General features: G+C 39.2%; 1 protein-coding gene across 2 annotated transcripts in view; it reads right to left on the reverse strand.

The window, feature by feature from the left end:
• LOC128645807 (signal transducer and activator of transcription 5B) overlaps nt 1–16,190 on the reverse strand; it is a 981,630-nt gene extending 965,440 nt beyond the window's left edge. For both annotated transcript variants that reach the window (XM_053699073.1, XM_053699081.1), the window contains exon 1: nt 16,055–16,190. The gene's annotated coding sequence lies outside the window, so the exon portion shown is untranslated. The remainder of the gene's footprint in view (nt 1–16,054) is intronic.
• Between the last annotated feature and the right edge of the window lie 1,015 nt (nt 16,191–17,205).

Genomic DNA, 17,205 nt, shown 5'->3' on the forward strand with positions numbered 1-17,205 from the left:
AACCTGACACAGGAACTACATTAATAAAATAATGTTGACCCACCAAGATAGAATACCCTGGATTTTTTTATTTATTTTTTTAAATTGAACACTAATTTTGACTTCCATTTCCATTTAAGCAATTGAAAAAAAAATACATATTTGAAACAAATTGTAGGCTAAAAAAAAGCATGTAAAATGAAAGTATATTGCAATGTTGTTTCATTTGTTTTAATTAATTTATGAAGAATTACATTTTGAGCTCTATGTCCCTATCAGGAATTTGATTGGTGGATAAGCGCAGCAAAAAAAAAAAAAAAAAAAAAAAAAAAAAAAAAAAAAAAAAAAAAAAAAGGAGATATAAGCTTGTAAAAATGTTCTGGCTACTTGCTTCCAAACAGCTTTGCTTATGAAATCACCAGGTGTTTGCTAAAACATGATAGGGTTATGTACTATGTTGCATACAGAAAGAAACTCAGGAGAATTTATTTTACATTCTATTACTTATAGTTAATATGACACATATGATGAGAAGTATTTGAATTCCTAAGAATCAGAAACAAAAACAAAAAAATTAAAAAAATTAGCAGGTATAAAATTCAGCTTTGAAACTTTAAAGGGACACTAAACCTCAATTTTTTCTTTCATGATTCAGTTAGAGAATGTAATTTTAATCAACATTCAAATTTACTTCTATTATCTAATTTGTTTTATTTTTTAGATATCTTTGTTGAAGAAATAGCAATGCATTGGGGTGAGCCAATCACACAAGGCATCTATGTGGACCCATTAATCAGCAGCTACTGAGCCTATCTAGATATGCTTTTCAGCAAAGAATATCAAGAGAATTAAACAAATTAGATAATATAAGTAAATTAGAAAGTTGTTTAAAATTGCATGCTCTTTCTAAATCATGAAAGAAAAAATTTGGGTTTCATGTCCCTTTAACTCTGACCTAAAAAATATTTTGATACATATATTAACAGGATATTTAAGAGATTCAGATAGAGCATGATTTTTAAATAACTTTCCAATTTACTTCTACTATCTATTTAGCTATGTTCTCTTGGTAATGTATATTGAGAGGATACCTAGGTTAATCGTTCCATGCTGTCCTAAATGCAATACTGGGAAATAACTGATAATTGGTGGCTGCACAAATATGCTTTTTGTCTTTGGCTGACCCAATGTTTTCTGCTAATTCCCACTAGTACATTGCTGCTCTTTCAAAGGATACCAAAAGAATTAGGAAAGTTTTATAATAGAAGTAAATTGGTAAGTTGTTTAAAATTGTATGTTCTGAATTATCTAAGGAAAACAAATTGGATTTAAAATTCCCTTTAAAGGGATAGTAAACTGCTGAATACAACTACAGCAGGATGGTTAATACTCGCCATGCTATTGTTTCAGTCCGGTACATGAAGTCGTTCTCCTATTTTAACCCATTACAGAAACCAGTTGGTAAAGCTCTGCATTTTATACTGGGCGCCATTTTGGTACACACTTATTGAAGCATTCTATGACAGAAGCAGTGTGCTTTCACAGATCAGTGACATTAATGGCTTTTTGACAGTTGTACCTTGCACTTTGGATTAGCTTGCACAATCAAAACCAGATGAGTTATGTTTTTCAGGGATTTATTTTAATGTTATATAATAAATATAAAAAGCACTCAGGAATAATATAGAACAAAGCAGTCACTGCAAAAATGTACAGACCCCACCCTGTTTAATGCACACTTAACTGAAGTGCACGGTACAGCTTGTAAAGAAGGTCACAGGTCTGTGAATGTGCACTACTTTATCACAGGGTAAAAGAATAGTTAAACTCCAAGATGGTGACACCAAGGCCTCTATTTATCATAGTCTGACGGACCTGATCCGACAGTGTGGATCAGGTCCGCCAGACCTCGCTGAATACGGCGAGCAATACGCTCGCCGTATTCAGCATTGCACCAGCAGCTCATAAGAGCTGCTGGTGCAACGCCGCCCCCTGCAGACTCGCGGCCAATGGGCCGCCAGCAGGGGGGTGTCAATCAACCCGATCGGACAGGTTATGGAGTAGCAGTCTTTGTGACCGCTGCTTTATAACTGCTAACTGCTAACAGGGGCCATCAAGCTCCTTATGGAGCTTGTTAAATAGAGGCCCAAGTGTGAAAATGCAGAACATCACTTACCAGCACATTTGCAAGGTTAAATTTAAGTTAATGTAAAGTTTAATGAATAAGTGCTGGTATCTAACAATACTCTTAAAAACAGGGGCACTTGCATTCATTAAACTTTACACTGAAGCTTCTTTTTTAAAATACTTACCTTTTCTTTATGAAAAGCAGACCAGCGATTCTCCGCCCGAAGCTCCTGCTGTAGTTAGCAGATCGATGAAGAATTTAGCTTCCTCCAATCGTTGCGTGCCACCTTTGGCATCCAGCTCATGGAGCAACGCAACGATTGGAGGAAGCCGAATTCGTCATCGAACTGCTAACTACAGCAGGCGGGCGGACAATCGCCGGTCTGCTTTCCATAAAGAAAAGGTAAGTATTTTTAAAAAGAAGCTTCAATGTAAAGTTTATTGACTTTTTTCCGATGTAGACAAATAAGTCTGGCAGGAAAGGGTTAAAATGTTGGTGCACTGAGCATACTTAAGTTTACTTTAACTGTAAAAGTTTTTCTGCAGTGGGTAAAGGATTGAATTTGAGTTGATTTTTTTTTTTTTTAAATAATAAAAAGAACAATCACCTTTAAGAGCCAAACAAATGTGCATTGAAATCACATAATTATAGACACATACATTACACCTTTATTGTCTGTTGGGTAATCAAGAGTGAGTTTAAGCACAAGGTAAAATTATAATTTCTTTTGCTAGTTGCTCAATAACAGAAGCTTACATCTGAAAATAAAGTGCTACCAAAAAGCAGTGGTATTTTTTTATCCATTCACTACCGAGACTTTCAGACAACACTTTCTCCAAAATACAGGATAATTTTTAACATTTTTACCATCATTCCTTTTAAATAGAAATAGAATTTAGAGAATTTTTTTATATATTATATTTTTTGTTTTATTTACCTGTCAAAACATTATATATATATATATATATATATATATATATATATATATATATATATATATATATATATATACCCATTTTGGTATGTTTTATGCCACCATTTCCCCCGCCAAAACCGATCATAATAAAAAGAAATGGTAACTTTTTCACAAACTTTGGGTTTTTCACCAACATTATTTACATACCGCTTGTGCAATTACGACACAAAATGATCGTAAAAGCTTATCTGGGTTACCCTTTGTTCAGAAATAGCAGACATATATATGGCTTTGCCATTGCTTTTTGGTAATTAGAAGGCCACTAATTGAAGCTGTGCGTCACACTTCTACTATTCCCGGCAGTGAAGGTTAATCGGGTAGCTTGTAAGGTTGATTTTAGCTTTAGTGTCGAAATTACCCTCCCACCTGACACTTCCCAATCCCCTGATCCCTACCTGATCCCTCCTTAACAGCTCTCTTCCCTCCCTTACCACCCACTGGTCACCACCATCTTAGGTACTAGCAGACAGCCTGCCAATATAAAGATTTAAAGCAATTATTTTATTATTATTTTCCTATTTGCTGCAGTGTGAGATCCCCCCTTACCCTCCAACCTCCCTGATCTCTTCGAAACAGCTCTCTAAGCCTCCCCCTCTAACTGGTGCCTACCATCTTAGATACTGGCAGCTGTCCTTTTTTCTGTAGTGCAGCTCCCCATCTCTCCCTTTATTTATTTTTACCCAAAGTTTAGGGTCCTCCCACTCCCTCTCCCGTCCGCTGCTGGACCATCCACTTGTCCCCCGGACTCCCTCCCACACCTCCTGCTGGCACCAGCAGATGATCGCTACAGATGGTGACACACACAGTGTCACCGCCTGTAACGATCTGGCATATTCCTTCATATGGAACCAGAGCACTGCGGTACAATAAGCAAAGTACCGTACAATATATCTATCTATCTATATATATATCTATCTATCTATATCTATATATATATATATATATATATATATATATATATATATATATAGATATATATATATATATATATACACACACATACACACACACATATATTAGGGTTGCACCGATACCATTTTTTTATGACCGAGTACAAGTACCGATACTGGTTTTCAAACTCACTGATACCAATTACAGATACTTATTTATTTATTTTTTAATGTCATGTGACAGTTTACCAAGCACAATACAGACTAATTATTTAAGATTCCTTCTTTATAATTATAAAGGACTGTAATTCAAAAGACATTATGAAATAATAAGTTTTATTTGTCACAAAGTTCACTGAACATGTTTATAAATAAAAAATATTACAATAAAATATTACATTTAAAGGGGTGATACAATTGGGTTGTAGGGCTGTTATATAACATCAAGCTGACATTTGTATGGAGGTTCGACTCCAAGTTGAACAGTCTTTCACTTTCCACACTACTGCATGGGGCAGAAAGATATTTTTGGGCCATTTTAGCCAGAGCTGGAAATCTGTTTATTAACTGCCCAGTACTTCAGGGGTTTGTCTGAACGAGGTACAGTGATCTCTCCTACAATAATACAAATAACAGAATTTATGCTTACCTGATAAATTACTTTCTCCAACGGTGTGTCCGGTCCACGGCGTCATCCATTACATGTGGGAATATTCTCTTCCCCAACAGGAAATGGCAAAGAGCACAGCAAAAGCTGTCCATATAGCCCCTCCTCAGGCTCCGCCCCCCAGTCATTCGACCGACGGTTAGGAGAAAAAAAGGAGAAACTATAGGGTGCCGTGGTGACTGTAGTGTATAGAGAAAGAAATTTTCCAAACCTGATTAAAAACCCAGGGCGGGCCGTGGACCGGACACACCGTTGGAGAAAGTAATTTATCAGGTAAGCATAAATTCTGTTTTCTCCAACATTGGTGTGTCCGGTCCACGGCGTCATCCATTACTTGTGGGAACCAATACCAAAGCTTTAGGACACGGATGAAGGGAGGGCGCAAATCAGGTTACCTAAACGGAAGGCACCACGGCTTGCAAAACCTTTCTCCCAAAAAATAGCCTCCGAAGAAGCATAAGTATCAAATTTGTAGAATTTGGCAAAAGTGTGCAGAGAAGACCAAGTCGCTGCCTTACATATCTGATCAACAGAAGCCTCATTCTTGAAGGCCCATGTGGAAGCCACAGCCCTAGTAGAGTGAGCTGTGATTCGTTCAGGAGGCTGCCGTCCGGCAGTCTCATAAGCCAATCGGATAATGCTTTTCAGCCAGAAAGAAAGAGAGGTAGCAGTAGCTTTTTGTCCTCTCCTCTTACCAGAGTAAACGACAAACAAAGATGAGGTTTGTCTAAAATCCTTTGTTGCTTCTAAATAGAACTTCAAAGCATGGACTACATCTAAATTGTGTAACAAACGTTCCTTCTTTGAAACTGGTTTCGGACACAGAGAAGGAACAACTATTTCCTGGTTAATATTTTTGTTGGAAACAACTTTTGGAAGAAAACCAGGCTTGGTACGCAAAATGACCTTATCTGAATGGAACACCAGATAGGGTGGATCACACTGCAAAGCAGATGATTCAGAAACTCTTCTAGCAGAAGAAATAGCAACCAAAAACAGAACTTTCCAAGATAGTAACTTGATATCTATGGAATGTAAGGGTTCAAACGGAACCCCTTGAAGAACAGAAATAACTAAATTTAGACTCCAAGGAGGAGTCATGGGTCTGTAAACAGGCTTGATTCTGACCAAAGCCTGTACAAAAGCTTGTACATCTGGCACAGCTGCCAGGCGTTTGTGTAACAAAACAGATAAGGCAGAAATCTGTGCTTTTAGAGAACTCGCTGACAACCCTTTATCCAAACCCTCTTGGAGAAAGGAAAGAATCTTAGGAATTTTAATCTTACTCCAGGAGAATCCCTTGGATTCACACCAACAGATATATTTTTTCCATATTTTATGGTAAATCTTTCTAGTCACAGGTTTTCTGGCTTGGACCAGAGTATCTATTACTGAATTTGAAAACCCACGCTTGGATAAAATCAAGCGTTCAATTTCCAAGCAGTCAGCTGCAGAGAAACTAGATTTGGATGTTCGAATGGACCTTGTACTAGAAGATCCTGTCTCAAAGGTAGCTTCCATGGTGGAGCCGATGACATATTCACCAGGTCTGCATACCAAGTCCTGCGTGGCCACGCAGGAGCTATCAGAAGCTAGGTTGAACGACCAAGGCGACACTAATGCATCCACTAGAGTCGCCTTGGGATCCCTGGATCTGGACCCGTAACAAGGAACCTTGAAATTCTGACGGGACGCCATCAGATCCAGAATGCCCCATAATTGAGTTAACTGGGCAAAGACCTCCGGGTGGAGTTCCCACTCCCCCGGATGGAAAGTCTGACGACTCAAGTAATCCGCCTCCCAGTTGTATACTCCTGGGATGTGAATTGCAGATAGGTGGCAGGAGTGATCCTCCGCCCATTTGATGATCTTGGATACCTCTCTCATCGCCAAGGAACTCTTTGTTCCTCCCTGATGATTGATGTAAGCTACAGTCATGTTGTCCGACTGGAATCTTATGAATCCGGCTCTCGCTAGTTGAGGCCAAGCCTGGAGCGCATTGAAAATCGCTCTCAGTTCCAGGATGTTTATCGGGAGAAGAGACTCTTCCCGAGACCATAGACCCTGAGCTTTCCGGGAGTCCCAGACCGCGCACCAGCCTAATTGACTGGCGTCGGTCGTGACAATGACCCACTCTGGTCTGCGGAAACTCATTCCCTGAGACAGGTGATCCTGAGTCAACCACCAACGGAGTGAGTCTCTGGTTACCTGGTCTACTTGAGTCTGCATAGTCCCCATTCCACTGATTGAGCATGCACAGTTGTAATGGTCTTAGATGAATTCGAGCAAAAGGAACTATGTCCATTGCTGCAATCATCAAACCTACTACTTCCATGCACTGAGCTATGGACGGCTGCAGAATAGAGTGAAGAACTTGACAAGCGTTTAGAAGCTTTGACTTTCTGACCTCTGTCAGGAAGATCTTCATTTCTAAAGAATCTATTATTGTTCCCAAGAAGGGAACTCTTGTCGACGGAGACGGGGAACACTTTTCTACGTTCACCTTCCACCCGTGAGATCTGAGAAAGGCTAGAACAATGTCTGTATGAGCCTTTGCCTTGGAAAGAGACGACGCTTGAATTAGAATGTCGTCTAGATAAGGTGCCACTGCAATGCCCCTTCTAGAACCGCTAGAAGGGACCCTAGCACCTTTGTGAAAATTCTGGGAGCAGTGGCTAATCCGAATGGAAGAGCCACGAACTGGTAATGTTTGTCCAGAAAGGCGAACCTTAGGAACTGATGATGATCTTTGTGGATAGGAATATGTAGGTACGCATCCTTTAAATCCACGGTAGTCATATATCGACCCTCCTGGATTGTAGGTAAAATAGTTCGAATGGTTTCCATTTTGAACGATGGAACCTTGAGGAATTTGTTTAGAATTTTTAAATCCAGAATTGGTCTGAAAGTTCCCTCTTTTTTGGGAACTACAAACAGGTTTGAGTAAAACCCCTGACCTTGTTCCGCTGTTGGAACTGGGTGTATCACTCCCATTTTTAACAGGTCTCCTACGCAATGTAAGAATGCCTGTCTCTTTATCTGGTCTGAAGATAAGCGAGACATGTGGAACCTTCCCCTTGGAGGAAGTTCCTTGAATTCTAGAAGATAACCCTGAGAGACTATTTCTAGTGCCCAGGGATCCGGAACATCTCTTGCCCAAGCCTGAGCAAAGAGAGAGAGAGTCTGCCCCCTACTAGACCGGTCCCGGATCGGGGGCTACCCCTTCATGCTGTCTTGGTAGCAGCAGCAGGCTTCTTGGCCTGTTTACCCTTGTTCCAGCCTTGCATTGGTTTCCAAGCTGGCTTGGCCTGGGAAGCGTTACCCTCTTGTCTAGAGGCAGCAGAGTTAGGAGACAGTCCGTTCCTGAAGTTACGAAAGGAACGAAAATTGGACTTATTCTTAGCCTTAAAAGGCCTATCCTGTGGGAGGGCATGTCCCTTCCCCCCCAGTGATGTCTGAAATAATTTCCTTAAATTCTGGCCCAAAAAGGGTCTTACCTTTGAAAGGAATATTAAGCAATTTTGTCTTGGAAGATACGTCCGCCGACCAAGACTTTAGCCAGAGCGCTCTGCGCGCCACAATTGCAAACCCTGAATTTTTCGCCGCTAATCTCGCTAATTGCAAAGCGGCATCTAAAATAAAGGAATTAGCCAACTTAAGTGCGTGAATTCTGTCCATGACTTCCTCGTATGGAGTCTCCTTATTGAGCGACTTTTCTAGTTCATCGAAACAGAAACACGCCGCCGTAGTGACAAGAATAATGCACGAAATTGGTTGGAGGAGGTAACCTTGCTGAACAAACATCTTTTTAAGCAAACCCTCCAATTTTTTATCCATAGGATCTTTGAAAGCACAATTGTCCTCAATGGGAATAGTTGTGCGCTTGGCTAGCGTAGAAACTGCCCCCTCAACCTTAGGGACTGTTTGCCATGTGTCCTTCCTTGGGTCGACCATGGGGAACAATTTCTTAAATATAGGAGGTGGGACAAAAGGTATGCCTGGTTTCTCCCATTCCTTATTCACTATGTCCGCCACCCTTTTAGGTATCGGAAAGGCATCGGGGTGCACCGGGACCTCAAGGAATTTGTCCATCTTGCACAATTTTTCTGGAATGACCAAAGAGTCACAATCATCCAGTGTAGTTAGCACCTCCTTAAGTAATGCGCGGAGATGCTCTAACTTAAATTTAAACGTCACAACATCAGGTTCTGCCTGTTGAGAAATTCTTCCTGAATCAGAAAGTTCTCCCTCCGACAAACCCTCCCTCACTGCCACTTCTGACTGGTGTGAGGGTATGACAGATAAATTATCGTCTGCGCCTTCTTGCTCCACTGTATTTAAAACAGAGCAATCACGCTTTCTTTGAAATGCTGGCATTTTGGATAAAATATTAGCTATGGAATTATCCATTACTGCCGTTAATTGCTGCATAGTAACAAGCATAGGCGCGCTAGATGTACTAGGGGTCGCCTGCACGGGCATAACTGGTACTGACACAGAAGGAGAGGATGAAGAACTATCCCCACTACCTTCATTTGATGAATCATCTTGGGCAACCTTATTAAATGTGACAGTACTGTCCTTACTTTGTCTGGACGCCATGGCACAATTATCACATACATTTGAAGGGGGGGACCACCTTGGTCTCCATACATACAGAACATGTTCTATCTGAAGGTACAGACATGTTAGACAGGCTTAAACAGGCTAATAATGCAAAAAAAAAACGTTTTTAAACAAAACCGTTACTGTCTCTTTAAATGTTAAACAGAGCACACTTTATTTCTGAATATGTGAAAAACTATGAAGGAAATATCCAATCTTTACCAAATTTTCACCACAGAGTCTTAATGCTTTTAAAGTATTGCACCCCAATTTTCAAGCCTTTAACCCCTTAAATGAGGAAACCGGAGCCGTTTAATCAATTTAATCCACTACAGTCCCAGCTACAGCGTTTGCTGCGACTCCACCTGTCCCTGGGGGTTATACGATACCAATTTAAGCCTTCTAGGAATGTTTTCAATGATCACCAGACCCTCTCACATGCAGCTGCATGCACTGCATCTAAAAGAAACTGCGCAATTATGGCGCGAAAATGAGGCTCTGCCTACTATAGTGAAAGGCCCTTTCTGACTGGGAAGGTGTCTAAATGACTGCCTGGCGTCTAAAAACGTTCCCCACACTAAAAGTTTAGAAATATCACTTCAAACTTCATAAAAAAGTTAAATAAAGCAATCGATTTAGCCCACAAGAGTGTCAACCAGTGTATAGCCCATAATAAGCCTGCATTCTGTTAAGAGTCTAAGAAAATGGCTTACCGATCCCCAAGAGGGAAAATGACAGTCTTCTAGCATTACACAGTCTTGTTAGAAAATGGACTAGTCATACCTTGAGCAGAAAAGTCTGCAAACTGTTCCCCCCAACTGAAGTTCTCTGGGCTCAACAGTCCTGCGTGGGAACAGCAATTGATTTTAGTTACTGCTGCTAAAATCATACTCCTCTTTTAAACAGAACTCTTCATCCCTTTCTGTTTTAGAGTAAATAGTACAAACCAGCACTATTTTAAAATAAACTCTTGATAGAAGAATAAAAAACTACAACTAAACACCACATACTCTTCACCATCTCCGTGGAGATGCTACTTGTTCAGAGCGGCAAAGAGAATGACTGGGGGGCGGAGCCTGAGGAGGGGCTATATGGACAGCTTTTGCTGTGCTCTTTGCCATTTCCTGTTGGGGAAGAGAATATTCCCACAAGTAATGGATGACGCCGTGGACCGGACACACCAATGTTGGAGAAAACAGCAATTTGTATTGGCAGAACAGTAGTAAACAATTTTTAGTTTAGTTTCCACTCCAGTTTAAAATGAAATGGGAACATGCAGTTTGAAAAAACGCCACAAGATAACATATGGGTAGGAAGTGGAGGTATCGGTTTAAGTATCGGTGCATTTGCATGAGTACAAGTACTCATGCAAATACTTGGTATCGGTACCGATACTAGTATCGGTGCAACCGTAATATATATATATATATATATATACACACTTGGAAGAAAAATACATAATGTACAATTTGATGGTTCATTTCCATCCTAGATATGTTATACCTATACAAAAGATTAAGGATTGTAAATACATGTTGATTATCAATTATTTTTTTTAGAGCTTATAATCATCTGCTGATCATCAAAAACAAAATGTCACAATCTGCATCAAATGGACAGTAAAGTCAAAATGTAACATTTGTTAATTAGATACAGTATACAGTGTTAAATATCTTCCAATTTATTTCTATTGTGAAACTTGCTTTGTGCTCTTGGTATCCTTTGTTGAAGAGTAAGCCTGGATAGTCTGAGAAGAGGGGATGTGTCTTTGGCAGCAGAATTTGCAACAATGTTTATAGCAATGTTATACATAGTTGTGCCAGTGACAAGAGACAAATGTGTGTAGCCCCCAATCAACAGCTAGCTTCCAGTAGTCTTCATGTTCTGTTCAATAAAGGATAACAAAAGAGCAAAGTAAATTTGATAACAGAAGTGAATTTAAAAGTGTCTTAAATTGACATCCTCTTTCCAATCCATTTAAGTTTAATTTTGAATTTACTGTCCCTTTAAGTAATGTGACAAATTAATTATTTTTCCTGCTGTTAAAATGCTTATCAACACTATTGTAGCCATAATTATCCAATGCAACTTGTGTGATTCAGATAGAGCATGCAATTCTAATCAACTTGAATCAGGTGTTTTACCTATCAAAATTTATATATATATATATATATATATATATATATATATATATATATATATATATATATATATATATATATATATATATATATATATATATATATATATATATATATATATATATATATATATATATATAGACAACCCAAGGTATTGAGATAGGCCAGCGTTTCATAACAGCGGTCCTCAAGTACCCCAAAAGGCCAGTTTTTCATAATATGCTGAACCAGTGCACAGGTGAAATAATCAGCTCATTAGTAAGAGCAGGTTAATGACCATGGTTGCTGATCTGCTGATTACTTCACCTGTGCACTAGTTCAGCTATAATGAAAACCTGGCCTGTTAGGGGTGCTTGAGGACCGCGGGTGAGAAACACTGATCTAGGCCACTGGTTTTCAAACCTTTCCTCAGGCCTCCCTAACAGGTCACATTTTGAAGATATCTGAACTGGAGAACAGGTGAAATAATCAGCTGTTTAGTAAACAGTTATTTTACCTGCTCTTGCCCAAGGTAATCCTGAAAACCTGGCCTGTTGGGGAGACCTGAGGACAGGTTTGAAAACAAGTGATCTAGGCCTATTTTGGTATATTTCATGCCCCTGTTTCACTGACAAATGCGATCATATGGAAAAAATGGTTAACTTTATCAAAAACTTATTACTGAACTTATTAACATACCGCTTGCGCAGTCTTAACACAAATAGTTGTAAAAGCTTCTCTGGGATCCCCTTTGTTCAGAAATAGCAGTCATGCGTGGCTTTGTCATTGCTTTTGTTAATTAGAAGGCTGCTAATTGCATCTGCACACCAGACTTCTAATATTCCTGACAGTGAATGGGTTAAATCAGGTAGCTAGTAAGGTTAATTTTAGATATAGTGTAGAGATTACCCTCCCACCCCTGATCCCTATGTGATTTCTCCCAAACAGCTCTCTTCCCTCTCTCACCACCATCTTAGTAACTGGTAGACAGTCTTCCAGTATGAAGTTTAGGAATAGTATCTTTATATATTTTTTTCTAATATTTTTTTTTACAATTTCTGTAGTGTAGACGATCCTCCTCAATAATCCCTCCCCAAACAGCTCTCCAACCCTCCCCCCTCTCACTAGATGCTGCCATCTTAGGTACTAGCCACTGTCTGCCAGTACCCAGTTTGCAGATTTTTTTTTTAAATTTAATATTTATTCATATTTTTGTAATGTTGCGCCCCCTCACCCCCTCATTGACTGTCACTATAGTCCCCTTCCCTCATCCGTTTCTGTAGAGTAGTGGCCTATCCCTCCCAAAAAAAAAATCTTTATCGTAAAGTACCCCCCTCCCCACCTCCTACACCACCCATGGCATCACCACTAGCCAACACAGTGACACAGAGTGTCACTGTCTGCATCAGCAATCTGCCTTCATATGGTTAAGGAAAACTGATCAGTTCTTTCTTACCATATGAAGGCAGATGCCTTCTATCTCTGGCTGCAGTCTTAGTTGTCAAAGTTGACAGTGGAGACCACAGCATGAGGCAGAAGGTTGAATGTAGGTACTACGTCAACAGGGTAGGTTGAGCAAAGTACCCTGTGACATAGAACTTACGTCCTATAGTCTTAAGGGGTTAAAATTGTATGCTTTAACTGAATCATGAAGGAAATGTTTTGAGTTCCATGTTCCTTTAAATTGCAGTATTTGAATAATGAAAGTTTAGTTTTTACTTGACTGTCCCTTTAATAGTTAGCTTTACAGGGAAGGCATCGCTTCTAATCTATTAAAGACGGTTGTGTTCTGCAAAAAAAAAAAAAATGAGAGAAAAAAAGAAAGTACAGCAAGGTGACATACACAATTCAGTAACCTTGCAGTTTATTGCAAAACAGAACTTGCAAAACCACCTTACCATCCCCTGCCTAGATGAAGATTTATTTTCTTGCATTAATTAATTAAGTCCCAATCTTACAAAATGTCAATTGTGTTAGGCCCTGCCTGTTAAAATCTAGTATAAAAAAGTGGAACTACAGAAGTCTTAAAAGCTCATTAATTGTAATAGATGGCAAAGTTCACCCATTGTCAGCACTTATTATAATGACATAGTTTAATGCAGGGGTTGACAAATGCATATCAAATTTTGGAACCAGCAAGAATTCACATACTTAGAGGAGTCAAACACAGGAGCCTGAATAAGGAGAATAACCCAAAAGGATTACAAGCCAACATTTGTAAAGTTCTGGTTTAACTAATATATTGACAAAAAAAATGGTGGATAGTCACAAACAGCTTGTACAGAATCCAGTATTGAAGAATATAGAACAGCATTGCCATCCACTTTATAGCCTTTTGCAACATTTTGCATCGGATGACACTAACATTTATGTAGAAAAGTGCTAAAAGAGCTGCATAGAAAATAATAAGTTAAAGCATTTTGCAATGAATGGTACAAGGTTAAGAAAGACTGGTCAATGCCTATGGGTATAAGAAACCCAGAAACACACTATAAGGCTTTGCATATGACTGGATTTTTTACACATACAAAACAAGGAAAGATGAAAGTAATGGGGCTGAGAACATCACTCTAAGCAACACATTGCCTGCAGCTAACTGCTGCCTTGGGGGTAAGTATGACACTTTAAACAATGATACCTTGAAGAGCAATTTGAGTGACTATACACAGTACTAAATAAAAGCAGATCCCTCACAAGTATACATACTAAGCTAATGAAGAGCCTAAGAACAGCAAACAGGCAAGGTCCTATAAAAAGACTGCTATAAACAGATATGTCAACATAGCCAGAAGTGTACAGCCAAGCTTCTGACACAGCTAGGACCCTACGAAACACAAGCCAAGATGGAATTAACAATGCTCCACAGTAACCCAAGACCCTCACTCCTATATGATAAGCGCGGACTTGATATGTATTTAATCAACCTTCAGCATTGGACAAATCTAATCTAACCAGTTGCTGATTGGTGCCTGCACAAATTTGTCTCTCGCGATTGGCTAACTAGATGTGTTCATGTAAATGCCAGTAGTGCAATGCTATTCCTTCAGCAAAGTATAACAAGAGAATTAAAGGGACATTATACACTCATTTTTTCTTTGCATAAATGTTTTGTAGATGATCTATTTATATAGCCCATAAAGTTGTTTTTTGTTTTTTTTTTAAATGTATAGTTTTGCTTATTTTTAAATAACATTGCTCTGATTTTCAGACTCCTAACCAAGCCCCAAAATTTTATGTGAATACCGTCAGCTACCTTCTCCAGCTTGCTCCTGTTTGTGTAAAGGGTCTTTTCATATGCAATAGAATTTTATTTCCCACTTGCAGTGGGCTTTCCAGCTAACTTTTCAACAGAGCTAAACTGAGAGCTTCTAAGTAAGTTTTTAAATAGTTTTATACTGGATTTTTATATCAGTATCTGTGCATCTTATTCTTTATAGTAGTGTCTATTACATGCAGTTATATGAAAATGAGTGTATACTGTCCCTTTAAGTAAATTTGATAATAGATGTAAATTGGAAAGTTGTTTAAAACTGTATGTTCTATCCAAATCATGAGAGACATTTTTGGGGTTTCCTTTCCCTTTAAAAATCTGTTTGCTTTGCTCATGTTACCAGTCTGGGGACCCCATTCATCACATTAAAAGCCAGATGAACTTTCAAAACATGAAAATGCTATAACCTAACACATCCCTGAATAACATAATTATAGCCAGACTCCAATCACCATAAACACTTTCACAACACTGTTATTCAGATCTTAAATACTTTTATAATTTTTATATCCATGCCACAATAAAACAATGTGACGAACAAACACTATAACGTAAGTAATAAATGCATACCCACACTCAAAAGAAAATTGACAGCCAAGAATCCCACAACTAAGTGAAAACCCTGTAACATTAACAGATTTGATCTGCACCAATTACAGTGACAGGGATAACAGCCTTTTCACATTGACTGCAATAATTCCCCAAAACAAACTGACAGCTATAATATCTTCAAACAAACTGACAGCTGCCCCCCCCCCCCAATTACATTGGCAACTATAACCCCCCAAACACACTGACACTATATAAGCCTCACCATATAAGCAATCATACAACTCCTATTGGCATGTTTGATTCCCCTTGTCACAGCACCCTGACAACCAATGATTCCACCAGTCAAAATGACAACTGTGACCCACTGTCATCTATAACACTCAAAATACAGTGACAGGTAAGGTCCCCCAATCAGTCAGTTATAATACCATCATCACACTAACAGATATGTCGTCATTGTATTTACTGCTAATATCCCAGTTGAATTACAGAAATTATCATGCAATCACACTGACAAGCATGAGCCCTATTTCAGTGACATCTACGCCCCCCCCCCCCCCTTCAACACACACTATACCAAAGACACGGACTGTAATGATCCCACTCACACATTAGTCTAATAAATATGATCAAAATGACAGTTATAACTCCATATCACACAGAGATATGGTCCCCCCATTACACAGTTATCAGGGTGACAGTTATTGAGTCCCCAATCATATGAACAGCTACTATAAACAACCAACATGACAGATATGATCCCCATGCACTGCTGTCACGTCCCCTTATATAGCACAAATGCGCACAGGCGGCTTTTAAAAGTCCATGTTACTAATGTTTGCAGCACCCAATGTGCAGCTCCTTACCTCGGGGGGTCTTCAGCACCCTTTTCCCCCCAGGGAGGTTTTCAACCCCTGGACCCCCAGCGAACAAGGAACAGGAAAGGTCGGCGCTCCTTATGCCACACCAGGAACCCCTGCCCCAGTTGCACTTTTAGGTTCGTATAATAATTATTCTTTTACGTATATAATTTTTTAGCTGGAGTAAATATTTCCTCCTGTCTCGGTCTGTGCAGCAGCTGCCAAAACTCTGCCCGCTCTGCAGCGCCACCTACCTGGGGAAGTGTTCGAGGAGTAGACCCGCCCTTGGTACACGCCCCCTTCTATCTGACTGCGCGCTCGTCCTCTCTTCCTTGCCACAGTCTAATGCTGCGACACCACTCGGTCAAGGCTACGCCTCCAAATGACGAACTTTTTTTTATAACTTTATTGACAACAGTTGTTCTGTGTTTTCATAGAATGTGGTCGGTTCGTACTGTTCGTACGCTGCCTGTACTCGTCTCTGAAGTAACAAAATAAGTAATTTAGTTGACTTATGTGCTGCTCCTCTGAAGAGGAAAATTTGAGTTTGTGGAGGTAACTGAATTCAACACGAAAACTGTGAATGTGAATAAAACTATTTTGTGAATAGTTGTTAATTTCTTAGTGCTCGTTGATTTTCTCCTACAAACCAAATAGCATCTCTAATATACTTTTTGTAAGCAAGTCTGTGTTACATCACATGTTCTGTACTGTGGACCCTATTTAAAATACTGCAATACTCCAGAGGCACGCATTATAATATTATTATTATTATGACATATTCAATAGGACATATACGAATAAATTTGTGTGCTTGTTTATATATTTTAATTGACATGCAATCCAACATTTTATGACAAGACAGGAGGCTAATAGTTTGCTTTACTTTCATAACTCCAGCAGTAATACAAGTACAGAAAAAAGCAACATAGTATAACAGTACAACCAATCAGATCATAGTACACGGTAATAATGCCAATCTCTTGACCAACCACTTCCTATTTCTTTCCTGCTGCAGCAGCAGCAAGGTGATGTAATTTTGTCTCATGCTATATTGGATATCTTTATAAGACTTTTTCTGGTACAATCTGAGTTTAGCGGTCTAAATTATTTTCTTGGCCATATCGCATTATTTTACTTCAAAAATTGGCATGGGG

The sequence above is a fragment of the Bombina bombina genome, chromosome 1 (genome assembly GCF_027579735.1).
Source record: "Bombina bombina isolate aBomBom1 chromosome 1, aBomBom1.pri, whole genome shotgun sequence".
Taxonomy (NCBI): Eukaryota; Metazoa; Chordata; class Amphibia; order Anura; family Bombinatoridae; genus Bombina; species Bombina bombina.